Source organism: Carettochelys insculpta, chromosome 3 (genome assembly GCF_033958435.1).
Source record: "Carettochelys insculpta isolate YL-2023 chromosome 3, ASM3395843v1, whole genome shotgun sequence".
Taxonomy (NCBI): Eukaryota; Metazoa; Chordata; order Testudines; family Carettochelyidae; genus Carettochelys; species Carettochelys insculpta.
The window spans coordinates 114115654-114142403 of record NC_134139.1 but is presented as its reverse complement, the minus strand read 5'-3'; the positions used below and the strand labels follow the sequence as shown (position 1 = coordinate 114142403).

The 26750-nt window shown below is 41.6% G+C and overlaps 1 protein-coding gene across 15 annotated transcripts in view; it reads right to left on the bottom strand.

Moving 5' to 3' along the window:
* TRDN (triadin) overlaps window positions 1-26750 on the bottom strand; it is a 351197-nt gene that overhangs the window by 315329 nt on the left and 9118 nt on the right. The window contains exon 2 of one of the 15 annotated variants that reach the window (XM_074990634.1): window positions 17193-17326. The exons of the other annotated variants lie outside the window; for them this stretch is intronic. The gene's annotated coding sequence lies outside the window, so the exon portion shown is untranslated. The remainder of the gene's footprint in view (window positions 1-17192; window positions 17327-26750) is intronic. 15 annotated transcript variants of the gene reach the window in all.

The window sequence follows — 26750 nt, the reverse complement described above, 5'->3', positions numbered from 1 at the left end:
CCTCAGCACGAGAGGATACATCACCACCCTCTGGAAGGAGGGTCCCAACTACGGGATGGTTTCCCTCTGCTCCCCTTGACTGCTCTCCTTCCCTGAGCCTTTCATCCTCCGTAACAGCCTCAGGACTGTCAGATTGGAGGTGGGACAGCCCTACTATGTCCCGGAATGTCTCATCCACAAACACCTCTGCCTTCCTTAGCTCCTCCAGTTCAGCCACCCTGGCCTCCAAAGCACGCACTCGGTCTCTGAGGGCCAGGAGCTCCTTGCATCGAGCGCACACATACGCCACCCGCCCACAGGGTAGGTAGTCATACATACTGCACTCGACACAATAAACAGGATAGCCCCCACTCTGCTGCTGGGCTTCTGCCTCCATTTCCTACTCTAGTTATATATGAGGGTTAATTAAATGTTTCAGATAGAGGTTGTTATAAAGGATTTAGTTTAAGGGCAACAGAAGTCACTGGCTCCCTCCAAGCTCCCCCTCTCAACTCCCCTCTCCAAACTCCCTCCTGTTAGCACGCACCCTGTTTGCCAGCACCCGGTCGCAAAGCTCCCTGGTCGCTTACTAGCAGGGTTTAAGTGCTCGGCCTCCCTGATAGCTCCTCCCTCTGCCTACAGCTCAGCCAATCAGCACACGGTGTTTCAATTCAAACCTAATCAGCTTCCAACTGCCTGCCTGCCTGCCTGCCTGAGCACACGGCCTTTCAAACAAACAAACAAACACTCAGCTCAGCACTCCAAACAAACAAACTCCAAACTCCAAACTTCAAACAAACACACAAGCCCAAAGCCTCCAAATATAAGCAGCCACTTACCCCAAGGTGCTTTAGTTTGCTCCTTCCTTCTCCTCCTCCAGGAGAGCCTCTCCAAACTCCCTCCTGTTAGCACGCACCCTGTTTGCCAGCACCCGGTCGCAAAGCTCCCTGGTCGCTTACTAGCGATGCAAAGCACTGAGCACTTCGCAGCAGGAAATATGTATGTGACCTTTGATCTGACTAGTTCTATTTTATTTTTATGTACCTGCATTCTTTATATTTTCTATACTGATACTTTGCCTTCTTTAGTGTTCTGAAACAGTAAGAGGAATCCTGTCTCTTAATGCAGATCTTAGACAGCTGACATTTCTGAAAAAGATGTCAAAATGGACATTCAGATATATTTGTGAGATAATACAAACTGAGGTACATCTTATCTTTTGAAATGTCAAAACTGAATGTTGGAGGAAAGTGGATTTCATTCATCTATAAATATCGTGAAATTGTTTGGAATAGGGTACTGTACGTAGTCCTTGTGTTACTTATGTGTGCTTCTAAATTAAACTCTAACTCCTAAAGTCCATATCATGGATCAGAAGGCAAATATTTACCAAAAATGAGTCAGGATAAACAGTTGTCTAAAATTATCAATCTGCAAATTTCAGCAACAGCCTCAACAAGTAGACAGGGCATAATACAAAGACAAAGTGTACAGAACTATTGACAAAAGATTTTTCAGAGACAAAGAACCTCTGTTGGAGCTATTCTGTCACCAGTTCCCAGACATACAGCTGCAGAGACTGAAAACAAAGTCCATTCACTTTATTTCCACTACTGGGGAAGCAACTGGCAAGAGTGGTGACCATTCAAAAAACCAGGATCAAACAAAGTATCTTTAAAGATCCGTATTTACACCTTGAGTTTTCATCCAAAAGTAACTGAGTGCAGTGTAAGGTCACTGTTGTAATAGGCTCTCCACATCAGAGACCACTAAGCAGCTGGTCTCATAAACTATATACCTCCTAAAGCTTCCATCTGGAGTTTTCAAGGGGAGCCCCATGTAAAATGTATTATAGCTGTTAAATCTGGAGGTCACTCATGCATAGATAGCTGTGGAAACTCCATAATTGAGAGAAATGGTTATAAATTATTACACTAGATATAGATGGAAAAAAGCAGTTTTGATCCAGTATAATTCTCTATGACTGCAACAAATCTTGTACAAATGATGCTTTGTAAGGTGTCACTCTAAAAGATATTTGCTAAGTAGTATCGTACTTATATACTATTTGTATACTATTTATATTTATCCTTGTTTCTAATGTTATGAATGTTTATCCTGGGCCTTTATCTCACATATGTGTTTATTCCTGGGTAACAGTCACCAGATAAGATTTGCATCAAGGCCAGGCAGTTATGTATTGATGGCCCATTAAGGACACTTCACTCTAACAATGGCCACAGAGGAAACTCATCCCACCCAGTAATCCTTCCTGAGAATGCATCAGCAAAAATATGAGCAGTGGTTGCCCTTGTGAGTCAAAAAATGTAAGGACTTATGACATATGTTCATGTGACCCTGGACTCCATCTTGGAACAGTAACTTTATGCAAACAAAGGCTGTGCCTTTTGTGTGGGACATTAAAATTCCATACAAATGGCAGAGGATTTAAAGAGAGACTTGACATCTCCACTTTGTATTTATTTCCTGGTTCATTTCTTTGGACTGAATTTTCAAAAAGAAAGCATTGAACAAGGACTGATGACCCACTCAATATACTTCAGAATTCCAGAGAGACATTTGCAAGCTCGCAGTTTATTCTATCATTGTTATTATCCTGATCTATGAACACTAAAAGGCTACTTATACGTACATGATCTATTAAAAAATGATATCAAGAACTCCTCCTAAATGGTGAGAGCTAGTACCATCAAATTTAGTATGCAGCTTTCTTGTATCCTAAGTTAAAGCAAGGTCATCATTTGCCTATGCAAGGAAAATAGAATGTGCCTGGAATGGGATTGTTTTCCATTACATAAGAAGAGAGGAGACTGCTAGGAGTTAAAGTTATACTATGTCATAGCCACAGGAGGCAGCAAAGAGGCAGAGATGAGGACCAGGAGTGCTATAATGCCATTGGGAGAGCAGGGGGCAGGTAAACTTCCTGCTTGCTGCCCAGGGAAGCAAGGTGCCCACCATGGCCAGCCCCCGAGAACCAATCCCCACCCAGCACCACTGCAGATAGCCCCAGAGTTCTGCCTCACCACCACTGTGCCCAGCAAGGTCCCCAGTACAGCCAGCCCCAGAGATCCACCCCCTGCTCCACATGGCCCCTGCTGTGGCTGGCCCCAGGGAGCCACCACCTGGGAAGTATGGTCACTGCTGCAGCCAGCCAAGGGGAGCTGCTTCCCAAAAAAACCCAGCCCTGACCAGCTCCTTCATCCCCAGTACACCCAGTCCCCTGCCCTGGGCCCCTCTTTACCCCCAAAACCTGACTCCTGTACTCCCATACATCCAGCCCCCTGCCCTGAGCCCTTCCTCATTCCAACCCTGATTTCTCTATCCCCTACCACACACACACACACACCAAACCCCCCTTGAGGCCCTCCTTTGGGACCCAAGCAATGCTGGGTAACTCTTCTAGTACTATAATAAATGAAACAGTGAATTCACATTATTGTGTCTTTTCTTGGTATTGCTGATGATATTTTGGCACCTGAACCACTGAGGTAAAAATATCACTGTGCTAGCATTTGTTCCTTCCGCACACATTGCCCTAACTTATATTAACCCAGTCTAATTCTGAATGATTTAGAAAATACATATAAATGAGATACTTATCTAGGCTACTGGAAAATGATGAACTGGCTCCACTAAGCTATCCAGAAGTGGAACTGTTCAAATTGAAGAGATTTCTAGATAGCATTACACAGAAGAGAAAATAGTTTTCACTTCCATGTCAGATCTGAAACAAGATTTTAAATATTACCTTTCACACTTGGCCAGTCTTTCAAAGCATAGAATCAAAGCAATGCAGGGCTAGAAGGGACCTTGCAAAGTCATCAAGTGCAGGTGTCTGTCTGTCTGTAGCATGATAAAGCCACCCTAGACCATGGTGGGTAACCTTCAGTCCACAGTCTGCATGTGTATTGTCAGGCTTAGCCATTGACTGGCCATCAGATAGTTTGTTTATCAAAGCATCTGCAGACACAGAGCCCTGCAATGCCCAGTGGCAGCAGTTCGCCATTCTCGACTAATGAAAGCCACAGGAAGTAATTGGTCAGCCCCAACTGAAGTACTGTGCCCAGTTACTCATGCCACATTTCCAGAAAGATGTGGACAAATTTAAGTCCAGAGAAAAGCAACAGAACTGATTAAGGGTCTAGAAAACATGACATAAGAGAGAAGGTTGAAAGAACTGAGTTTGTTTAATCTGGAGGAGAATACAAGAAGGCAATGTCATAATAGCTTTCAAGTATCTGAAATGTTGTGACAAGGATAGAGAAAAAACATTATTATTCTTCACCTCTGATGATGGGTCTAGGATCAATACGCTTAAATTGCCGGAAGGGTAGTTTAGATTGAGCATTAAGAAAAACTGCCTAACTGTCAGGGTGGTTAAGCACTGGAATAAATTGACTACAGAGGTTGTGGAATCTCCATCATTGGAGATTTTACGAACAGGTTAGGTCTGCTATGGTCTAGATGGTGCTTGGTCCTGCAATGAGTGAAGGGGACTGGACTTGATACATTTTCCAGGTCCCCCCCAGTCCCGTGATTCTACATCACATCGTTAACTCATTCAGATCAACTATAGCTCCCTGATCCTTCTGAGCAGTACTGCCACTAAGCCATTTTTTTCTCATTTTATAGGCATCCATCTGACATTTCCTTTCTGAGTGGAGTACTTTGCATTTCTCTTTGTTGAATTTAGACTAATTCTCCAATTTGCCAAGTTTATTGTGAATTTTAATTCTGTACTCCAAAGTGTTAGCAACCCTTCTCAGCTCGGTGTTCTCCACAAAGTAATTAATGGCACCACCATTGTCTCTTAAAGGATTAATAGCTTTTGATGAGCAGAGGTACATGTGCAAATTTGTAACTCCGCACATCTACTTCATGAGCTGCCCAGCAGCAGTAAAAGTAAACAAAACATTACTATTTTCAAGTTCATCTGCGTCATATACATTCAAAAGAAAGGGCATAAAGGACCATAATTTTATAGCTAACATTTAAAAAGTCCAATTTTTTGTTCTGTTTTCAGTTCTGAAATGACTGATTTAGAAATGTTACTCACATGGAATTTTATAATCAGAACAACTTGGTTGTGAACATGTGAAATATAATCTGTGGAATTACGTTTGAGATGCCATTTTATGAGGATTAATTAGAAATCAGCTTTTTGCCTGAAACTCACAATAGAATTTGGTCCATAATACATACCTAAAAGGTACAGAGAAGTTTCATCTCACTCTTTCATGTTGTACAGTAATTTTAATGTAAAGCACTTTTGGAGCTACGCTACACCAAATGATTTGGATCTACAAAGAACATGGCTTAGGTCCTAGACACAGACTCATGTCTGCTGTGACTCAATGGAGTTATGCCAGGCATGAATTTGGCCCAATTTATATTGACACTTGCTGTTTCATAGCTTTGTCAGAGTATATTCAAATCTAAAAATAATGTATTTTTCTTTACAGGTCTGTATTACAAGACAACACATGCACATTTCTGCAAGAAGTAATAGAAAGCCAAAGCTACACAGCAACATTTCTGAACTAACAATAAATTACTAAGAACTATAAGTTGTTTTTCACTAATAACATCCTTAGTTTCCCAAAAAGTCATGACTCATTGAATCATAGAAAGTAAACAATGGGTTTTTTTCCTCCAAAACAGAGTTAAATGTTTATATATTTAAAAGGTGTACTATCTTAAGAAGAATTTTTCATTTTAAGCCTCAATCCTTTAAAAGGAAAGGAAGATTATGATTCACTTTAATTGTAGTAGTGACTCAGAAGAGTGGCATTATATTTTTGCAAGAGATTCTATCGGCAGACTTACTAGTAGGATAACAAAGCTTTAAGTATATTCAGTGACAGGTAAAATAAAAATCCTTTGAATTCAAATATGTCTAAAATGGAAAATTATTTATTCTGAGCATCTTTATACATTATATCCAATTGAAAACATCACTTTCTGATAAAAACAACAAGAAGTCCTGTGGCACCTTATGGACTAACAGATATTTTGGAGCATAAGCTTTCAGGGGCAAAGACCCACTTGCATCTGATGAACTGGGTCTTTGCCCACGAAAGCTTATGCTCCAAAATATCTGTTAGTCTATAAGGTGCCACAGGACTTCTTGTTGTTTTTGAAGATACGGACTAACATGGCTACCTCTCTGACACTTTCTGATACAGTTCTTGTATTAAGCTTCTAAAATGTATAACCCAACCCAAGGAAATCCTTAATTACCATAAAAGAATAACTGTTGTATCTAAAAATTTGAAAATAGCCAAATCTTATGTAATTATGCAGAGCATATATCTTATCAAATGATTATTATTTAATTAATTCATGTCATGTGTGTCTAGCTTGTATTAACATGCTTATGAAACCGTGTTGCTTAAAATATCTCCTGGCTGTAATTGTCCTATTCACAAATGGGGCATCCACTTGTGTACAATTTAGTTACATGGATTTTTCTGCAATCCACATCCTCCCTAGATTTCATTATCTGCATTAGAAAATAAGACCTTGGACAAAATAGATTTGCATGCCACATTAGCCCAAAAGACTGAATAGCTTTAGCCATGTGGTTTGCAAATCTTAGATTAAAAAAAAATGCTTGACTGCATTCTAAAGTTAAGAGACTTAGACATTCTGAATGGTAGTCACAATGTTGGGGCTTGTCTACTGTGACATACCCAAGGTACATTCTACACCAGTAAGTAGCTCTGCTAACCCCACCTTCTACTTTGGGAGTGGAAATGATTTGCATGCTGGAGGCTGTTTGAGAGCAGTCCTGACTGGAGACTTACAGCAGCCTGGCAGTACAAAGGGCACCTCAGATTAGGGAGCGAGGATGGCAAAGCTACTCACTAGTCTAGATTCTACCCTGGGTATGTCGCATCTGTACCTCTGCAGCTGCACTGTTGTGGCACTTCTGTGAAGACAGCTATCTCCTGTCCACTTCTGTACAAGGCAGTAGCTAGAGTGATGGGTGAATTTTCCTGTCAAGCTAGTGCTGTCTACACTGGGAGTGAGGTCAGTTTAATTGTGATATTCCCTGGCATAGATGTCTCACAGTTCTGATGTGGTTATACCAAACTAATTTCCAAGTGCCAGGACTTTAACGACTTGTTAGAGTAGTTAGTTCGAATATTGGTTTTTAGCTTGATGAAAAAGCTTGTCCTAATGCTTTCCAGGCTCCAAAGTTCTCGTCAGTGGCCCAGAGGAGGTACCCCACTATGGGCACTCTAGCAGGCAGCACCTCTGTTTAGCATGACATGACATGGACAATTCTGCTGTGTTCAAAGCCACTGGTACCCAAAGGGGGAAGAAAAGAAGACAGGATTTCCATACATATATTTGGATTATAAGTCTACTTTTCCTTCCTTCCTTCCTTCCATCCTCCCTCCCAACAAACTGATTTTGTAAAAGACCTTTTGCACAAGTGTCTTCATTCCCTCTCCCTAGCCCCTCAAAATTTTCCTCATTCCTTGATTCACTTTGCACCATATCAGTCCAATATGAATGGCCTCAAATCAAAGAAGCATTTTTCAGCTTAAATACAAACCCTACCTGCCACATTATGCAAATCTTCTGGTGCTCCTCAAGCTTATCATATATACACAAAAGCTGGGTCCGCATCACAGAGTTTGGTCTACAGAAGAGGCCTTTGGTTGACAAAACTAGAGAGCGTCCACACAACAAATGTGTCCTGTCCAGAATCTGTTGACAGAACACAGCAGTTTTCCAGGCAGAGTTCTGTCTTGACAGTACAAGGCATAGCACCTCTGTCGACCAAACTTAGTGTAGATGCTCTCGGGGCCCTCTGTCAACAGACAGGGCTTCCCTGTTTGCAGAGCTTCCAGCTGGCTATTCTGTTGACAGAGGACTGGGCAGTCTGGCTGCTCTCTGTCGACAGAGGGCATGGACAGGGGGAGCCCGTATTAGGTGTGGATGTGTTCTATAAACAGACATTCTGTTGGGAAATACCTGTCGACAGTGACTTCTGTCAACAGAAGTCTGTAGTCTAGACACAGCTAAAGTGTTCCATTTAATGATGTCTCATACAAATTTAAATTCATATTCAAAATGTACAAATCTGTTTGCATTTTAGGTTCTTATGTGGCTCCCATTAACATGGTATGGGAGTGCTCCATAATCTTTTACTGTATTCATCATCACAACACTTCTATGAGATAAAGAACCACTGTTACTCCCATGTTATACATGGGAAGCCCAGAAACAGAAAGGCTAAGCCTTTGTCTACACAGGGACACTTTGGAAAGTTTACTAAATATAACTAAAGGTGTGAATTAAAAATGGATTAAATTGCATTAACATGAATTGAATTAAGGCTCTTTTAAAAGTAAGCTGAATTGAATGAAGGCCACTCTAATTCTGAATAAGCATCCCCACAGAAGTTTGATGCAATTTAACTCATTTTTAAGTCGGACCTTAAGACAAGCTCTAAGGCACTGGCTCTCAACCTTTCTCGACTATTGTACCTCTTTCAGGAGTCTGATTTGTCTTGCGTACCCCAAGCTTCATCTCATTTTAAAACTACTTACTTACAAAATCAGGCATAAAAATGAACAGCTATCACAATATATTGTTACTGGAAAATGCTAACTTTCTCATTTTTACCATGTAACTATAAAATCGGATTACCAAATATACATTTTGTGCTTACTTTTCAGTGTATAGCAGGGAGTAAGGCAATAAAAAGGCAGCATTTTGCCAGGATTAGTCCTTGGCAGGCCACCACTGCTATATTTATTTGGACTTCTACAGGAATTGGGAAACCACAGTTCTCATTGGCAACAGATTGCCATTCACAGCCAATGCAAGCAGCATGGACCAGGACACCACTTCCTACCACTCCCATTGGCTATGAACAGAGATCATCCACAGCCTATGAGATCTGCAATTGCCTGATACTTGGAGAGGTGCAGGTAAATATAGAGGGATGGTGTGTAGATCAGTATAAAGAAATCATGGTTGGTATAGAATGTGAGTGTGTACCGAGTTCAGTTGTGATTTTTATGTAGCGTTTTGTAAAACTGGTCAACTATCTAGATGGGTTGATGTAACTCCAGGAAGACCTGTGCATAGGCCTGGGGTACATGTGCCCCTGTTTGAGAACCGTGCAGAAGTGAAAGTAAGGCATTCCAGCATAGTATGCAGTACCATCAAGAACTGATAAGTTGTATTACCTTTTTATAGCTGGTACAGCATACCGGAAAGACAACATAGCACCTACAACCCCTCCACAGAGCTGCCTCTCATTCAGCTCCCACTATACAATACCAGCCCTGCAGAAGAAATGCAGGGGGACCTAGAAGTGATACAGCAGCTGGAGGAGCTGCCAGCATTCTGCTCCTTTCCCTACTGCCCCTCCTAGCAGATTAAGGAGCAGAACCTCTAGCCCCAGCTTTCTCCCAGTCCTGTCTTAATATAATATGTAGAGACATGCAACTAAGAGAACTGGAAGGGACATCATTAAGTCCAGTTCCCTGTCCTATGGGCAGGACCAAGCACAATTTTTTTAAAATCTAATTGCACAGATCCCTAAATGGACTCCTAAAAGACTGAACTCACATGTCAGAGTTTAGCAAGCAAATGCTCAAACCACTGAGCTATCACTCCCCCTGGCACAGCTATAGCTATACATATGGAACCACAGGAGAGGCATCTCCATGGACAGGCAGAGGCTAATGCTAGAGCTCCTCTTCTTTTCCCTGCTGGCAGGGGTAGAGCAGAGAAAGCAGCAGAACTGCCAGCAACTCCTCCAGCTAATGCACTACCCCCTGCTCCCTCAGACAACGTGGGAAGGGGAAGAGCATGGGGACCTCCAGGTTGGAGTTCAGGTGGAGACATATGCCTTCCCCCTTAGCTTATGCCCCTCCTCCCAGGAAAAAAATAATTGTGCTTTCATCCCTGGAACCACTGCTCTCAGTAACTTGCCCAAGATCACAAACAAAGGTGGCCATAGGACAGGGAATTGAAGTCCAGCGTCTGGATCAGAGTTCATTGCCTGAGCTCCTGGAAAAATCCCTGTTGTCCCTGGACAACATACTCCTCCAACAACACATAGCCATGATAGTCTAACTCTGCTAGTGAGTGGGCCACGTTGGGCAGACCTCCTTCATCTCAGTGGGCCACAAGATTGTTCTAATCAAGATAGTCCTCCAGGTTAGGGCATTTTTGCTAATTGTGTTGTGCTGATCGAACAATAGCAACGCTTTGAAGGGATACAGAGAGAGCACCTGGCTCTCAAAGTCGATGTTCATAGAATCATAGAATTCTAGGGCTGGAAGGCACCTCAGGAGGTCATTTAATCCAGCACCCTACCCAAAGCAGGATCAACTCCAACTAAATCATCCCAGCCAAGACTATGTCAAGCTGAGCCTTGAAAGCCTCTAGAATGGAAATTCCACCACCTCTCCTGGCAACACATTCTAGTGCCTTACCTGCCTCCTGGTGAAATAGTTTTTCCTAATATCAGACCTACACCTCTCCCTCTGTAACATCAGATGATTGCTCCTTGTTCTGCCATCTGTCACCATTGAGAACAGTCTTTCTCCATCCCCTTTAGAGCCCCCTTTCAGGAAGTTGAAGGCTGCTGTTAAATTGCCCCTCAGTCATCTCTTCTGCAAACTAAATAAGCCCAAATATCTCAGCCTCTCCTCATAGGTCATGTGCTCCAGCCCCTTAATCATTTTTGTTGCCCTCTGCTGAACCCTCTCCAATGTGTCCACATCCTTTATGTACTGGGGGGTCCAGAACTGGACACAATTCTCCCAATGTGGCCTCACCAGAGCTGAGTAGAGGGGAAAAAAGCTTTGCAAGATCTGCTCAAAATGCTTCTTCTAAAGTAACCCAATATGCTGTTAGCCTTCTTGCCTACAAGGGCATACTGTTGACTCATATCCATCCTGTTCTCCACTGTAATCCGCAGGTCCTTTTCTGCTGCACTGCTACTTAGCCAGCTGGTCCCTAGCCTGTAACAGTGCTTGGGATTCTTCTGTCCCAAGTGCAGGACTCTGCACTTCTCCTTGCTGAACCTCATCAAATTTCTTTTGGCCTAATCCTCCAATTTGTCTAGGTCACTATGGACCCTATATCTTTCCTCCAATGTATCTACCTGACTCACTAGCTTTGTGTCACCTGCAAATTTGCTGACGGTGCAATCCCTCCTCTCATGCAGGTCATTAATAAAGATGTTGAACAGTACTGGCCCTAGAACCAATCCTTGTGGGTCACTCCACTTGAAACCGACTGCCAACCAGACATTGAGCCATTGACCACTATCTGTTGGGCCTGACAGTCAAGCCATCTTACAGTCCATGGATCGAATCCATACCTCCTTAACTTACAGTCTCCCACAACATTCTTGCCCATATCAAAAGCTGTGCTAAAGTCAAGGTATATCACATCCATTGACTTCCTCATGTCCACAAAGCCAGATACCTCATTATGGAAACTAATCAGATTGGTCAGGCATAACCTGCCCTTGGTGAATCTATGTTGACTCCTCTTGATTGTTTTCCCCTCTTCCAAGTGCTCCAAAATGGATTCCTTGAGGATTTTCTCCATGATTTTTCTGGGAACCGAGGTAAGGCTGACCGGTCTATAGTTCCTTGGATTGCCCTTCTTTTCTTTTCTAAAGATGGGCACTACATCTGCCTTTTTTCAATCATCTGGGAACTCTCCGTATCCCCACGAGTTGTCAAAGATAACAGCCAAAGGCTCTGCAATGACATCTGCCAGTTCTCTCAGGGAATTAGCATGCCCTTCGCTTCACATGCCTTTGCTTTATGTCTGTTCACTGTTATAATACTGGTTGGGGGAAAAAAACCCTATACAGATGGAAGCCAGTAGAATCTGGTAACCCTGAATGAGTGCAATGGTAAACTAAATGTCCCACGGGCAACACAAAGAACCCCAATGGGCTGCATAGATATAACGTAGACTGTGTGTCAGGGTCAGGCCAGAAGGCTACAAGAGAATGGTAGAAGGGAAGTTTATCATCCTTAGATTAAATAAATCTCTCTTCCCAGGGTAATCTAACAAGGGCTAATCCAGAACCAGCCTTGTCTGAATAAATCAAGGCAATTAGGCTAATTAAAACACCTGCAGCCAGTTAGGGGATTTTCAGAATCAAGTGAGCCAGACTAATCAGGACACCTGAAGCCAATGAAGAACCAGTTTCAACAGGTTAAAAAGGGGTCCCTTTCTCTTAGCTAAATGTGTGTGAGGATCTGGGGGAGAGAAGGTGCTGTGGAAGTTTTAGAAGAGGTAGGTACCAGGAGGAAGAGGCTGCTGACAAGAAAAGAGCTGGTGAGAGCCACAAGGAAATGGCCCAGGGAACTGTAGTATCATGCAGCTGATAGTGGTGACATTACAGGCAGCTGCTATCTCATGATTCCTGGGCTGGAACCCTGAGTGGAGGGCAGACCTGTGTGTCTGTCCTCTCTCTTTCCCATGCGGGCCAATGGTGAGGATGGCTCAACAAATGACAAGGTGGTGCCCTAGAGCATGTGTGATCAAACTTTTTCCACTAAGCCCCATTTTTCTTATCTGCAATAGGCAGGTGCCCTCTTTCCCCCAGAAGGCCCTGGAAGTGAGCAGTGGTCTCCTGGAAGTGATGCTCTGCATGCCCTTGGTGACAGAGGCTGCAGTGGTGAGTGGAAGGATAGAACAGGTTAGAGCGAGCATTGGTCTGGGTGAGATGTTAAAAGTCCCTATGAAACACATAAGCCCAATGCTGAAGAGCCAAGTTAAAGGGGCTTCTTGCCTCCCCCATTGTGCATGCAGCCCCCTGGCTCAGTCCCATGCTGGGTGGGGGGGGCTCCCTAGAGTACTAGCAACAGTACAGGCAGGGGCAGTTTCACTGGTGCACCACCACTTACTTGAGTGTAGCCAGGTGGCACAGGGAGAGGAGGCAGATGAAGCAGCCCCCCTGCCCAGCAAATGGCAGTGCAAAGACAGCTGGAGGACTCTCGGGGCAGGCTGCATGCCAGGCTTTGTCTGTGCACAGGGTAGGAGCGGGGTTGGATGCTGAGGCGGGGGAAAAGGAGACAGTGGTGCCCGTACTCCCCAGCCTGCAGAGGGAGTGTTCCTTTGTGAGTGAGAGCAGCCAGGGTGTGTGCCTCACCTGCAGAGCTGGCTTTGTCCTGTTAATGATACTGCAGCCGCAGGGAGCGGGACGTTGTTGTGCCCCCCCACATTAAAAAATGCCATGTCCCTCTAAGGGGGTGCACCCCCCACTTACCCACCCCTGCCCTAGAGGAACTGTCCAAACTGAAGGCTGCTGTGTGGCTCTGAGGGAATCAATCTGCCTTAAAGCATGTGAACCCTCACCCCAAGGTAGAGGAGCAGTTTTGTAGCAACTGTCACTGAGTGCAGTATTATTCCCCCTCATCTCAAATCATTAGTACCTCCCATTTTCTTTATTAATATACATAGAAGCAATCCTTAAACTTTTTATCTTCAGGATATCAAAATATCAAGGATGCATCTTTCACTGTTTCAGCAAAGTTTCCACTAGCTCCCTGAACTCTTCTTAATATTCACATATCTGTCTCAGGCTCATATCTTCACCAGTCTGATAGAGATGTCCTCTGCAGATTAAGAAGTTGATAGTCATTTCTGAATTTTCAAGAAAGCCTCACAGCTACTAAGTTATTCAATGTACATCTCTAAAAGATTTCACAGCCTTTTATATTCTGGTATATTCATTGTCTGACTTTTCTGTATTAATTTCCTTTTCTATTATATAAACAGAGTGTAGTTCCAATGGTAATTAGATAAGCACTAATAACAAATAAAAATGCATACTTCTGTCTATATTGAAGCTGAACACTACAGTTGTTATTGCAACTTTTGTTACATTGACTCTAATCTTACAGTTACATCACTGACAGTTTCTCTCTCCAAATACACTTCTTCACCAGAGCTCCAAAAGGCAAAACAACTGTGAACTAACAAACATAGTGAATCCATAAGTTTTAGGCTATGTCTACACTACAGCAATTTGTCAACAGAAGTCACTGCTGGAAGAGATCTACTGGCAAAACTTCTGTCGACAGATAGGGTGTGTCTACACGAGCACAAATCTTCGAAATAGCCATGCTAATGGCCATTTTGAAGATTCCTAAAGAGGCGCTGAATTGAATATTCAGCGCCTCATTAGCATTAGGACGCTTCCGGCTGTAGCGCTTCAAAAGTGCTGCTTTCGAAAGTGTGCGGCTACACGGGGTCCTTTTCAAAAGGACCCCACACCTTTTGAAATCCCCTTATCCCACTCACTGATCGGAATAAGGGGATTTCAAAAGGTGCGGGGTCCTTTCGAAAAGAACCCCCATGTTGCCGTGCTGAGCCATGTGCTTTCGAAAGCAGAGCGTTCAAAGTGCCACAGCCGGAAGCATCCTAATGCTTATGAGGTGCTGAATATTCAATTCAGTGCCTCATTAGTAATCTTCGAAATGGCCATTTGCATGGCTATTTCGAAGATTTGTGCCCATGTAGACACAGCCCTAGTGTCCACACATAAAAGCAGATCGAAAGTGAAATCTGCTCTGTCAACAGAGAGCATCCAGACTTCCTGACCCTCTCTCAATAGAACAGCTGAACAGAAGCTCTGCAAACAGGGCTGCCCGGTGACAGGCAAGACTGCCTATTCAACAAAAGGGGCCTGGAGCATCTACACTGAACTTTTGTCTACAGAAACATTATTCCTCAATGCAGAGAGGGATAATAACACTGTCAGGGAGAGTGCTCTGTTTTGTCAGGACATTGTTGACAAAACACCTTTTGTGTGTAGACGCTCCCTGAGTTTTTTTTCAACAAAATCCCGATTACATCAACAGAATTCTGTAGTGTAGACACAGCCTTACAGTGCATGCCTGGAATATGGAACATGGGTGAAGAAAAAGTACAGAGGAAAATGCTACCTGCTGAATGCTGTACTACTGCAGACTCACGCCACACAGTAGCATTGGATCCGATTATTCTGCTAGTTATGCCTTTAGGTCTTTTATCTGACCCATTGGATTTTTCTTTCTGATTTTTAATTGTGTTGCATATATTTTCCTTCCTTCAAAGTCTGCTTCTTTACAGCTGTGTCTATATGTGCCCCTCCCTTTCAGAAGGGACATTTATATATGAACATTTAGTGCCTCATTAGCATAATGGTGGCCACTTGCACTTCAAGAGTGCTGCTTTCAAAACGCAAAACTGGCCAAGTAGACGCATGTGGTTCAAACCCCCACCCCAACTTCGAAATTCCCTTATCACCAAAACAAACTGGGAATAAGGGAATTTCAAAGTCTGGGATTTGTTTTGAAGTGCACACGTCTACACAGCCAGTCTGCATTTCGAAAGCAGCACTTTCAAAGTGCGTCTGGCTGTCATTACGGTAATAAGGCACTGAATAGTCATATTAGTGCTCCATTAACCAGTTCTAATCCTTGACATTTAAAGACCGCCTTCAAAAGGGAGGGGTGAGTGTAGACATGGCCTAGTTGTTTATTAGCTGTGAATCTGTAGCTTTCCTTATCCCAAGATTTTGCACGTTATTTCTGTTTGTTAATTTGTTAAATCTGATCACATTATGTGTAAACATTCAGATAAAAATAAGTTTCTGATTAAAGTCTTTAAAATGTTTAAATTATATTCCAATATCTGTCCATTTTTAGACCACAGGAGTAAATTTAAGAGTACATAAAAATGTACTGCAGATTGAATCTCTCTCATTCAGCAACATCCATAATCTGGCATGATTTTAGTTAGCTGGATGACCACTTATCATGGGGGTGGCCAAGTTTCCCATGTTCTCATAAAGTTTGCTTACACCACCAGTCCTGGCTCAGTGTTCTGAGCTGTTATTTAGCTGTCATTTGCCCCAGATGTCTTCTAAGAGCCCAGTAAGTAGTGGAAGTGCCAATAATGCTGCTAGAAAATATTGACCTCTATTGTTCTGGCAAATTCTCTCATTTGGCACCGGTGAGGTACTGAGGGTGCTGGATTAGAGATGTTCAACCTATACTTTTTTTAACTGAATTCAGAATGAAAATTACAAAACTGAAGACACATTAGACTGAAGTCTTCTGTGTCAATGACACTCCAAGCTTCCCTATGCTTCTTAAATGTGCTTAATTTTGGCAACAGAAGAAATGTTTCCAGAAATGAGAAGATAAATTCAGTTTCTACATCCATTCGTCTCTTGTTCACACACCTGAGACTGTAGACAGGATAGATAAATCGTAGTTTGAGATGTGGGTATCTATCTGCTAGGAACTTGGATGAGAATCAATACATTTCCTGAAGTGATTTTCAAACATCTAGATAGATACAATTTACTATCAAAGGGATTAGAACCATAGTCAAACAATTTCACTACAGATAAAAGCTGTTCTGTTCTCTATCAGTGTCTTCAAATGTATTTTCACTACAATGGGAGAAAAATGGTATTTGTTCATCTGATTTACTATACAATATTATGAAAATGAAATAATAATTTATTATTCACTTATCAATGTGTTTGCAAAACCTCATCTTCTGACTGTTACACACAATAGTCATCAAATAAATAGGAACAATTGCTTTAGCTATCATTGACATGTTGACAATCAGTCAAAATACAAGTATTTAGCAGTCTAAGCCAAGAAATTAAAAACAATTAATTGTAATATTTTGAACAAAAAAGCCACCTAGTGGCTCAGAAAGAAATAATTTTTTATTAAACCCTCCAAATATATCTTTGCTGGAGAAGGCAAAAATATTCTGTGCTCACACTGGCATTACTGAAATACATGAGATGTGAACAATGATTTTTTTTATCTCCTAAAGATGTTAGCAGAAGATATACCTCCACAAATTCATCTCCAACTTTCAACATTAAAACTACTGCTAGTAGCAAACAGCAGCTTATCTGTCGAACTAGAGCCAGGATGCATACTAGAAAGGTTAAACTCAACACAAAATTTAATAAAGAGCCACATTTCTTATAAGCTATAAGGCTGTTTACTCTGTTTCGCTCACGGACAGAAAATGGCCATTTGCAGAGACTGAAATTAAAACACAACCATGCTAGATTGCAGCAGGATCAGCACTGTTGCACTTCATTCAGTTACTACTGTTTTGCAAAAAAATTAAATTTTCCTGGATAATGCCACAGTTGTCATTCAACTTGCCTAGGATTTTTCCTTCCCACTCGTGTGTGTGAATCTGGAGTTACTTAGATGAACCTAAACAGGTTTATCTTCAGGGTAAACTGCGAGCTGCCTGTTGGTCTATTTCAGGGTTTTTTCAGGGAGAGGAGAGAGCCCTGGAAGTAAGAAAGTATTACATTTGTTTGCATCATTACTAAGCAAACTTGAGTTTTTATTGTGAATTTGCCAAGGTGCAGAAAAGCAAATTAAAATAATATGATGGAAACGTAAGGAGCAGATTTAAGTGACTAAGATCAAGTATAGAATAACTAGAAGACAGATGATGATTCAGCCTCAGGAAAATTTGCATTTAAAGCTGAAATTAAGCCTTTCATATACCTGATAGTAGCTCTAGTTCACAAGGGAACACAGGTCACCTTAGACTGCAGCTGTCATACAAAATTGCAATGTCTATGAGCAATAGGGCACTGTATAAAAGATGGTTTAGGCCTTAATCCTGCAAAAATGTATGCACATCTCTAACTGTAATCACATGAGTAATCCCACTGATTAATTATGTGCAGGATCAGGGCCAAAGCTACTAAATTCTAATTAAAGATGCACAAAAGAGCATTTCAGGAAGAACTTGGTGTAGCCTAAAGAACAAGTGATTGCATTAGGGTATGAAGAGTTTTGAGATTTAAAGATTGGAGTAAAGATTATATTAAGCACTGGGTGATAACCTTGCATATACATTTTCCCTCTGCTAGGAGAAGGATTGACTTCCAAATGGCATATTGTTAGTGGCAGGCTTTTATCAATATGATCTGATCTCACAATGTTACCTGCAGCTTTTTGGGTTATGCAACCATTACAAGTTTAATAATTCTGGGTTATTTTACAGTTCTCCTAAATCCTCAGGAAACTAAACCAGCTGCCCCTTCATGAATTCACATACCACCTATTTGAATTATATTTTGAGGCCTGCTGAAATCAGGGGACAGTGGAAACAGATAAAAAGTCTGATATATGGTTTTACACTGAGGGCCAGCTCATGCTCCCAACTGAAATCAAATGAAACTCCCTTTGATTTCAGTGAGAACTGGAGCTAGTTCCAAGAAGTTGCAAGGAGATAAGTCCAATGTCTTCAAGTTCATAAGGAATAAAATGGTTCTTTGCTGCAGTTCTGCCATTTCTGTGTCATTTTATCAGGACTAATGTTTATTAGTTTTGTTAAAGACTTAGGCCTTGGAGTTCTGTGATTTTAAAGGAATGTCACCTTTCACCATACATTTCTAGTCCTTACTATTACATAAAGATGATTGAAAATGTGAACTCCATAGGCTCAAAAGCCAGAAAAGGAGTAAGGGGAAGAGAAGAGGCTCAGAATTTTTTATTAAAATATCACAGTTTTAAGCTAATTTTGCTAGCTGGAGAAAGAGAGGGCTCTCTCATAAGTTTTGAATGCCTGAGTCAACACAATGATTACAAACAAAAGACCACAATAGAATTTATGAGTTAGCCTGATACTACATCTCTGGGAACTCTGATGTTCCCCAGCACAGAAGCATTTTGATTACAGCTGTGGAAATGATCAGTAACAAGTTGAGGAATTTTGGCTCAGTTCAAAAATAGCAAAATTTTCAAATTTAATTACTAGTGAAGGATGTATATTTCTTGTGGAAATAACATCTTTTGTTCTACTCATCATCCAAAACAGTTCATTATGGATATTTAAAATTTGTGCACTACTAGTGAGCTACCAGTCACATGATGCTTTTTTGTTTGGATATGCACAAAATCATCTATATCAGCAGACTGCAAGAATAGCTTTATATACACACAAGTGTCAACTGATCAAATCACAAATATTCAATTAAATTATAACATTCAAAACTTAGAATTTGCACTCTTGGTAGGGTTACCATATAGAAAGGAGAACACCCCGGAGAGGGAGTGTATCTGTATCAATATGTACCACCTATCATTGTATTAAAGTGTTATAGTATATATAGCACATTAATACAAAGTAAGGTGGTAGGTACTGATATAGATACACTCCCTCTCAAGGGTGTCCTCTTTTTTGAAAGGTCGAATGTGGTAGCCCTACTATTGACTAATTCTTGAAGGCAAAGAATATTCAGCCTAAAAATTTACTTTTCTCAGAGCACGCATGTGCAAAGTTTATTCATCAGAATACCGAGGAAAAAGATTAAATAAAGGGGGATTTAACGCAGTGCAAAATTTTAAATGAATACTCGTCATAAAGTTTGATTTTGTTAGTACTACGATAGTTACAATTATGATGTCCTACATGGCCCTGGCCTGTTTTAGGAGCTCTGAAGTGTGTCATTTAACAAGATAAATATATTTTAAGATGTTCAGGTTGAGACTTTCTTTGATACATATCTGTACAGTTCCTATTGAAAGTGAGTTCTGGACTCCGGACACCAACGTAATAAAAACAACATAATAATTTTGAAGTGGAGCAAGCAGTTTTTGTACTCTTGGCAGTTTCTGCCAGGCAATGTAATTTCCACTTATTTTTTTAAGTTGAATATAGAATGCTGATGAGTGGGTGGGAATGGAGAAGTGCAATTAACTGAATCAGTAAGACTGTTTATATCTTTATATGCACATGCCTTCAGCACTTCTCAGTGTGAGATGCATTAACCTACGCAAGAAGATAAATAAAGTATGGAAAATGTAATTTAGTAGGAAACTTTTTTTCCATTTAATGAGGAAGAAACTCACCCGCATCACTTCTTTCTTCATTAAAACTAAAATTATCTTTTAAAATATTATCATAAGAAAATCATATGTATTCTTAGCCTGCATTTATTTTATCAAAAATCAGGTGCTCATTTAGGGCCCGAGAGAGGAGTGCACTTAAAAACTAAGTCACTATGGGCAGCACGTGCTTAAAGCTAAGCATATTTTAAGTGCCTTTTAAAATCAGATGTGTTTTCTGAATAAAATTCTTACTTATTTGTTCTTCTTTTCTTTCAGGGATTTTCAGAGCCAAAAGGGTTCCTACTTGACTGAATTGGTTGGGGTTTTTTTGGTTTTTTTTTATAATTGTTTGCAAGGTCTTCCTTCTTCTATATTCATAAACTTTTCCTTTTTAGAACATTTCTCTGTTCTTTAAAAGAAAACAAAAATGATCACAACAGTTGCCAGGTTTCCTGAGCAATTCAACAACAAAATAATCTATGGAAGAAAAAAAAAAAGGGAATTTTTGTCTTCAAGCACAGAAAAGGTTATGAGAAAATGGCAGAAAATATTAAAAGAAGATACGAAAATAATGGAAGAAAATATGTTGCTTTATGCCCTTTTATTTGTTTATTCATGTAAGAAATGATTTGTTGAAAAATATGCTTGTCATTTTTTTACATCCTTTCTCCCTGGGAAAGTATGTTGCTTTCTTTGCAGTACATATGAACAGCATATAATGAACAGCATATAACGCCTATAGCAATCAATTAGTCAGTAACTCTCATGGTTAGGACAAAAATTATACTACGTCATTCCCATAAATCATTGCTGGAAGAGATGGTCAAGTGGAACATAATGCGGTGTCCGTCTTCAGGCTGCATAAAAGTCTCTGTGTTTCATACTGCTGCTAACACTCTGAAAGTAGTATTTTAGAGTGAGGTCTGATGAAAAGGATACATTTTAGTATATATACTTATGGACACGGAACCTGCAAGTCTCTTTTGGGCTCAGTTGTAGGGTCACCTGAGTCAGGACATGAGTCCTTAAAAATAATGGTTTTGCAATATTAGGCTATTCCACCTATGCCACAAAACAAAAAATTCCTCATTTTGGCTCATGAATGCCTTTTGCTATAAAAAAAACTATACTGCATTTACAAAAATAATATATTAAGATTACTCAGCCCTTACAAGACAATCTATACCAACAAAAGGATACTTCTCCACTGGCCTTCACAAGGTAGCATAGACACAAAAGTCTCCAAATACATCTCACAATACATCTCACTGTAAATTTCCACTGAGATTAGGATTACAATATTAGTAGTAGTAGCTTCCTTCAGTCTACATAGACTATGGAATGCACCCTTCGTAGTTCCATTTGGCATCCTCATTTGCAGCGTAGGCTGTGACTGTGAAGACCCACACGAGAGTGACAGTCCTTGCTGCATCTGTTGCATATGTAATGGGTGTCTGGCAGGTCTTTGCTGTGCTTTCTGTGGGCGTGCTTCTCCTTTGCTAGCTGTCTGATCCTCAACTCACCCTTCTGAAGGCCCTTGTATAGTTCCTGCCTCCATCTGCTGCGATCGTCTGCCAGCTCCCCCCAGATGTCTGGCTTGATGTCTACTTCCCTGAGGTCTCTCTTGCAAACATCTTTGTAGCGCAGCTGGGGGCATCCGGGAGGTCTTTTCCCAGAGGCTAGCTCACCATACAGGATGTCTTTTGGGAACCTTCCATCATTCATCCTGTGGATGTGGCCAAGCCAGCAAAGCCGCCGCTGCCTGAGGAGGATGTGCATAGTTGGGATTCCAGCTTGCTCAAGGACGGTAGTGTTGGACACTCTGTCCTTCCACAATATTCCAAGGATGCACCTGAGGCAGCGCAAGTGGAAGACATTCAGCCTCTTTTCCTGGCGGACGTACAGGGTCCAAGACTCACTGCCATAAAGGAGGGTGCTGAGGATGCAGGCTCTGTAGACTTGCATTTTGGTGTGAGTGTACAGCTTGTTGTTATTCCACACTCTCTTGTTGAGTCTGGACAGAGTTTTGGCTGCTTTACCGATCCTCCTATTTAGCTCAGTCTCCAAGGACAGGGTGTCAGTGATGCTGGACCTGAGGTAAACGAACTCGTGGACAACCTCTAACGTATCGTTGTCAATGCTGATTGATGGAGAAACAGCAACGTCCTGAGCAAGTACATTTGTCTTCTTTAGGCTGATGGAGAGCCCAAAGTCCTTGCATGCTTTGGAGAAACAATCCAGCAGCTTCTGAAGCTGGTCTTCTGTGTGTGACATGACAGCAACATCATCTGCGAACAGCATATCTCTGATGAGGACTTCCCGCACCTTAGATTTAGCGTTCAGCCTTGCAAGATTAAACAATTTCCCGTCAGATCTTGTGTGCAAAAAAAGATGCCCTCTGTTGAAGATCCAAAGGTGTGTTTAAGGAGGAGTGCGAAGAAGATCCCGAACAATGTCGGAGTAAAGACGCATCCTTGTTTGACGCTGCTCCTGATGTTGAAAGCATCCGATAATGTGCCATCATATTGGATGGTTCCTCTCATGTCTTCATGGAAAGACTGGATCATGTTGAGTAACCGTGGTGGACAATTATCTTGTGGAGCAGTTTGAACAGTCCATCCCTGCTGACCAAGCCGAAGGCCTTGGTTAGGTCAATGAAGGCAATATAGAGTGGCTTCCTCTGCTCCCTGCATTTCTCCTGCAGCTGCCTCAGAGAGAAGACCATGTCGACGGTAGATCTCTCTGCGCGGAATCCGCACTGTGATTCAGGATACACCCTCTCAGCAATCTTCTGGAGTCTGCTGAGGATGACGTGAGCGAACAGTTTACCAGTGATGCTTAGGAGGGAGATTCCACGGTAATTGTTGCAGTCGCTTCTGTCTCCTTTGTTCTTATACAAGGTTATGATTTTAGCATCGCACATGTCCTGTGGAACCTCTCCCTCTCTCCAGCACAGGCACAGTAGCTCATGTAGGGGTTCCAGGAGAGTGTCTGTGGCACACTTGATTACCTCTGGTGGTATACCATCCTGGCCCGCAGCCTCTCCTGCTGCAATGTTGTCGATGGCTTTCTTCAGTTCATCCACAGTTGGTTCCTGGTCCAGTTCGTCCATTACTGGTAGGAGTTTGTTGGCATCGAGGGCTGAGTCGACCACAATGTTCTCGCATGAGTACGGCTCGGAGTAGTGCTCGACCCAGCGCTCCATCTGTTTGGCTTTGTCAGTGATGACTTCACCAGATTTGGATTTCAGAGGTGCCATCTTGTTCTGGGTAGGTCCTAATGCCTTCTTGATGCTTGATTACAATATTATTTAAAAGATAAAAGGACATCATAAACAGTAAATGCATGAGTGACGCCGTGTAGGTGTGAGTTTGCTTTTGCACTGTAGAAATCCATGGTTCTATACCTTTTCGTCTGCTATTGTGAAGTATTCACAATCTGTGAGAAGAGAATGTATTTTATTTTCACTTGCTGGCCACTTTCTTGATGGTACTGTGTACCATGCAACATTGGCTTACTTTCACTTCTGTGTGGTTGCAGTTTTAAACACTCCAGCTGAATAGTCTAAATTGTGTCATACATGTGGTCTTTTAAATTGTTAGTTATGCTGTTAAAGCTGTACATTTAAAGTCCCATTCTGCCTTCAGATGTGCTTGCACAGCAGTTGGAGCAATGATGGGCAGGTGAGTCTAAAGGCCAACTGAGTCCCATGCAAAAAATCATGCACAAGTTACAGACCATAGCTATGTCTACACTAGAGAGGTTTGTCGACAAAACAACAGTTTGGTTGACAAAACTCATGGAGCATCCACACTAAAAATGTGTTCTGTCAACAGTAAATTGACAGAACACAGCGTTTTTGTCGACAGACTTTTGACTCTCCCTCATGAGGCAGAATGCCTTTCTCAACAGAATGCATTGACAAAAAAGCTGAGTGGATGCTACAGGGAGCTATCTGTTAACACACAGGACTTCCAGGTCACTGAGCAGCCCCGTCTGTTGCGTTTCCAACTGGCCATTCTTTTGAGAGAGTGGCTAGGCAGTCCGTCTGCACTCTATTGACAAAGTGAATTGCTGTTTCAATCTGCTTTGCTCTCTAGCCACTATCTGTCAACAGAAGTTTTGTCGATCAATATCTTCCAATAGTAACTTCTGTTGACAGATTTCTGTAGTGTAGACGTACCCCATGTGAGCACTGTAACTTCAGATATAGATATTAAATTAGTTTCTGTAAGTATGGATTTTTATGAGAAAATGATAGGTTTCTCACAATCAACATAACTATTAGCAAGGATCAAAGCAAGATACAGCTGTTGTGAAGTGCATAGAAAACCACAGCTTAAATCTACAAAGTGGAATGTTGGAAAGATATTTCATTTACATACCAGAGTCTCTGACAAAGACATAGATTCACTGTGCTTTTGACAATTTGACTCCAGGCAAAGACACAGGAATATTTTTGATGTTGGGAGAACGTATGCATATACAGGGAGTAGCCAGTCTTTATTCGTTACACATATGCAAACAATTTTTAAAACTATCTTTGAAGATAGAAGAGAGGCTTGTCCAGATAGGAAGGCTGTCTGCACTGCCATTGCTTTTTATTCTTTCTTTGTGGGGGAAATGGGTTAGTGTGGCACTAAATGGAACTTTAAGTCTAGAGGCAAATTCATACTGAACTATAGCACTGACTTCAAGAAGGAAAACCACAGGACTGAAGCAGAGATAGTTCTTTCATTGCCTGGCCCAGTCAGGGGATTAAACCAAGCGTACAAGAGACTTCCTGTAAACTGATGTCTCAGGGCCAAAGCCCACAGTAGTGGTAAACGTAAGCAAATCCACTTGAATGGAGTTGTGCCAGAGCTAATTTGGCTCTAAATGAGTTTTGCCAGATTTGCTATAGATTGGATCTCTGTAGTGTGGTGCCCTTGCGACCTGAGCAGTGCCAAACCAGAGAATTTGCAAGACGATAATAAAGTCAATAATGTCTAGCAGTATTACCAACATTTTTACTGCTCACTGGGCCCTTGGAAGACATAGGGATAAATAACGGCTAAGTAATAGCACAGAACACTGAGATCCAGGACTGGTAGGTGGAAACAAACTTTATGGGACTTCAGGAAACTTGGCCAGACCTGAAAGTGGACATACAGCTAAATAAAATCATAGCAGACAATGGAGGTTGTCAGACCAGCCAGAGTTGGACTAGAGAGGTTCAGCCTATAGTTTGATATATGCAAAGGCTTTGCAATTCCTGGATTGAGTAGATGTAAATACGCCAGCTCTGCTTAAGACAGAATGCTAAAAATAGCAGTGTGGCCATGGCAATGATTTAAATTATCAGTTCAAGTACAAACCTTTCCAAATTGCCTCTGCCAAACTGCTAGCACATGTATGTTTACCTAGCTGGAAACTGTGCCTACCAACTGCTGTGCAGACATATCCAGTGCATGAGTATATCATCCTTCCCTACCCTGGCAAAGAAGAGTCTCACTCCTTATATTAGCTTACCTCTCTTCCACAGGGTTTCTAAGGAGCTTGAGGAATTATTCAGTTGACTACCACTTGCCCAACCATAGTTCCCTCATAAAATAGATACAATGCAGCCTGCTCCCTTCTCTGTTTAGGGAGTTCACATATGGGCAGTGGGTCCAGATTTGAAAACAAAAAAAAAAAAATTGAGACTTTTCTACTAAAGAGATCAATGAAAAGGGAAAAAATATATGGCCAGACTCTCAGCTTGTGTACATTTTCTGCCTACGCTGACTGCTCTGATTATATACAGATTGGCTGAGGATTTGTCTCAGGACAGAATCAGGCATTGCATTCCAGCTCTACTGATGCTTACATTTAACTTCTGCTAAGTCCTTTTGGATCATATACCACTCTTAGATGCACCTGTGCATAAAGTCAATGGAGGGAAGAAGGGTTAAATTCACACATATGTGAACACATACACTGAGCACACATATTACCTGATCCATCCTCTTGTTTAATGGGTTCATAATCTTGAAATAATCATGATTCCTCATAAAATGGTTAAAGCAGGTCAAGGCCAATGATTGTGGGATAAAATGAAGACTATAAACAGACTCCTGAGAGTTTTCGGCTAAAGTTTTAGCTGCACAAAACTCCACAGTTCCTATCTGCTTACTTCTTTCATGTTCTCTGCTACCAATTCGATGAGTTGATGTAAAGCCAATAACAACATAAAATAATGTAGAACATCAGGCTTGTTCTCCTCTGTTAGATTGTGTTGGCCGTACCTGTTCATTGATTTTAAAACACCAAAGAGCTCATCATTCTGAAATCTTTGGAATGTGGATCACTGCTGCTGTTGCTCATCCATCTCTGCATCCTCCTCATTTAAAAAAAACTACTGGAGAATTCCTGTATGAACCATCTTTGGCCCGCCTTCATACATTTCTTTCCTGGCACTACTTTTTGGTTTTACCACTAGATACTATATTTTGTGCTATTTGGACTTACTAAACTGCAAAAGCCTCAGAACAGCTCAGCAAGACTTTTGGCAGTGTGAACATATTTCTAAATAAAAGTTATTACTACAACTATTTTGATCAATTAACTTTCTATATTGAGACTATGGGTGCGTCTACAGTAGGACCAAGCTTTGAAGTTAACTTCGAAGTTAGGCACTACATCAAAGTAGCCAGCAGAGAGTCTACACACATTTTCCCTTACTTCGAAGTTAACATCGAAGTAGGGAGGCCAACTTCAAAGTCCTTACTCCGGTCCCAGGAATGGAGGGCTACGTCTACACGTGCCCCAAACTTCGAAATGGCCACGCAAATGGCCATTTCGAAGTTTACTAATGAAGTGCTGAAATGCATATTCAGCGCTTCATTA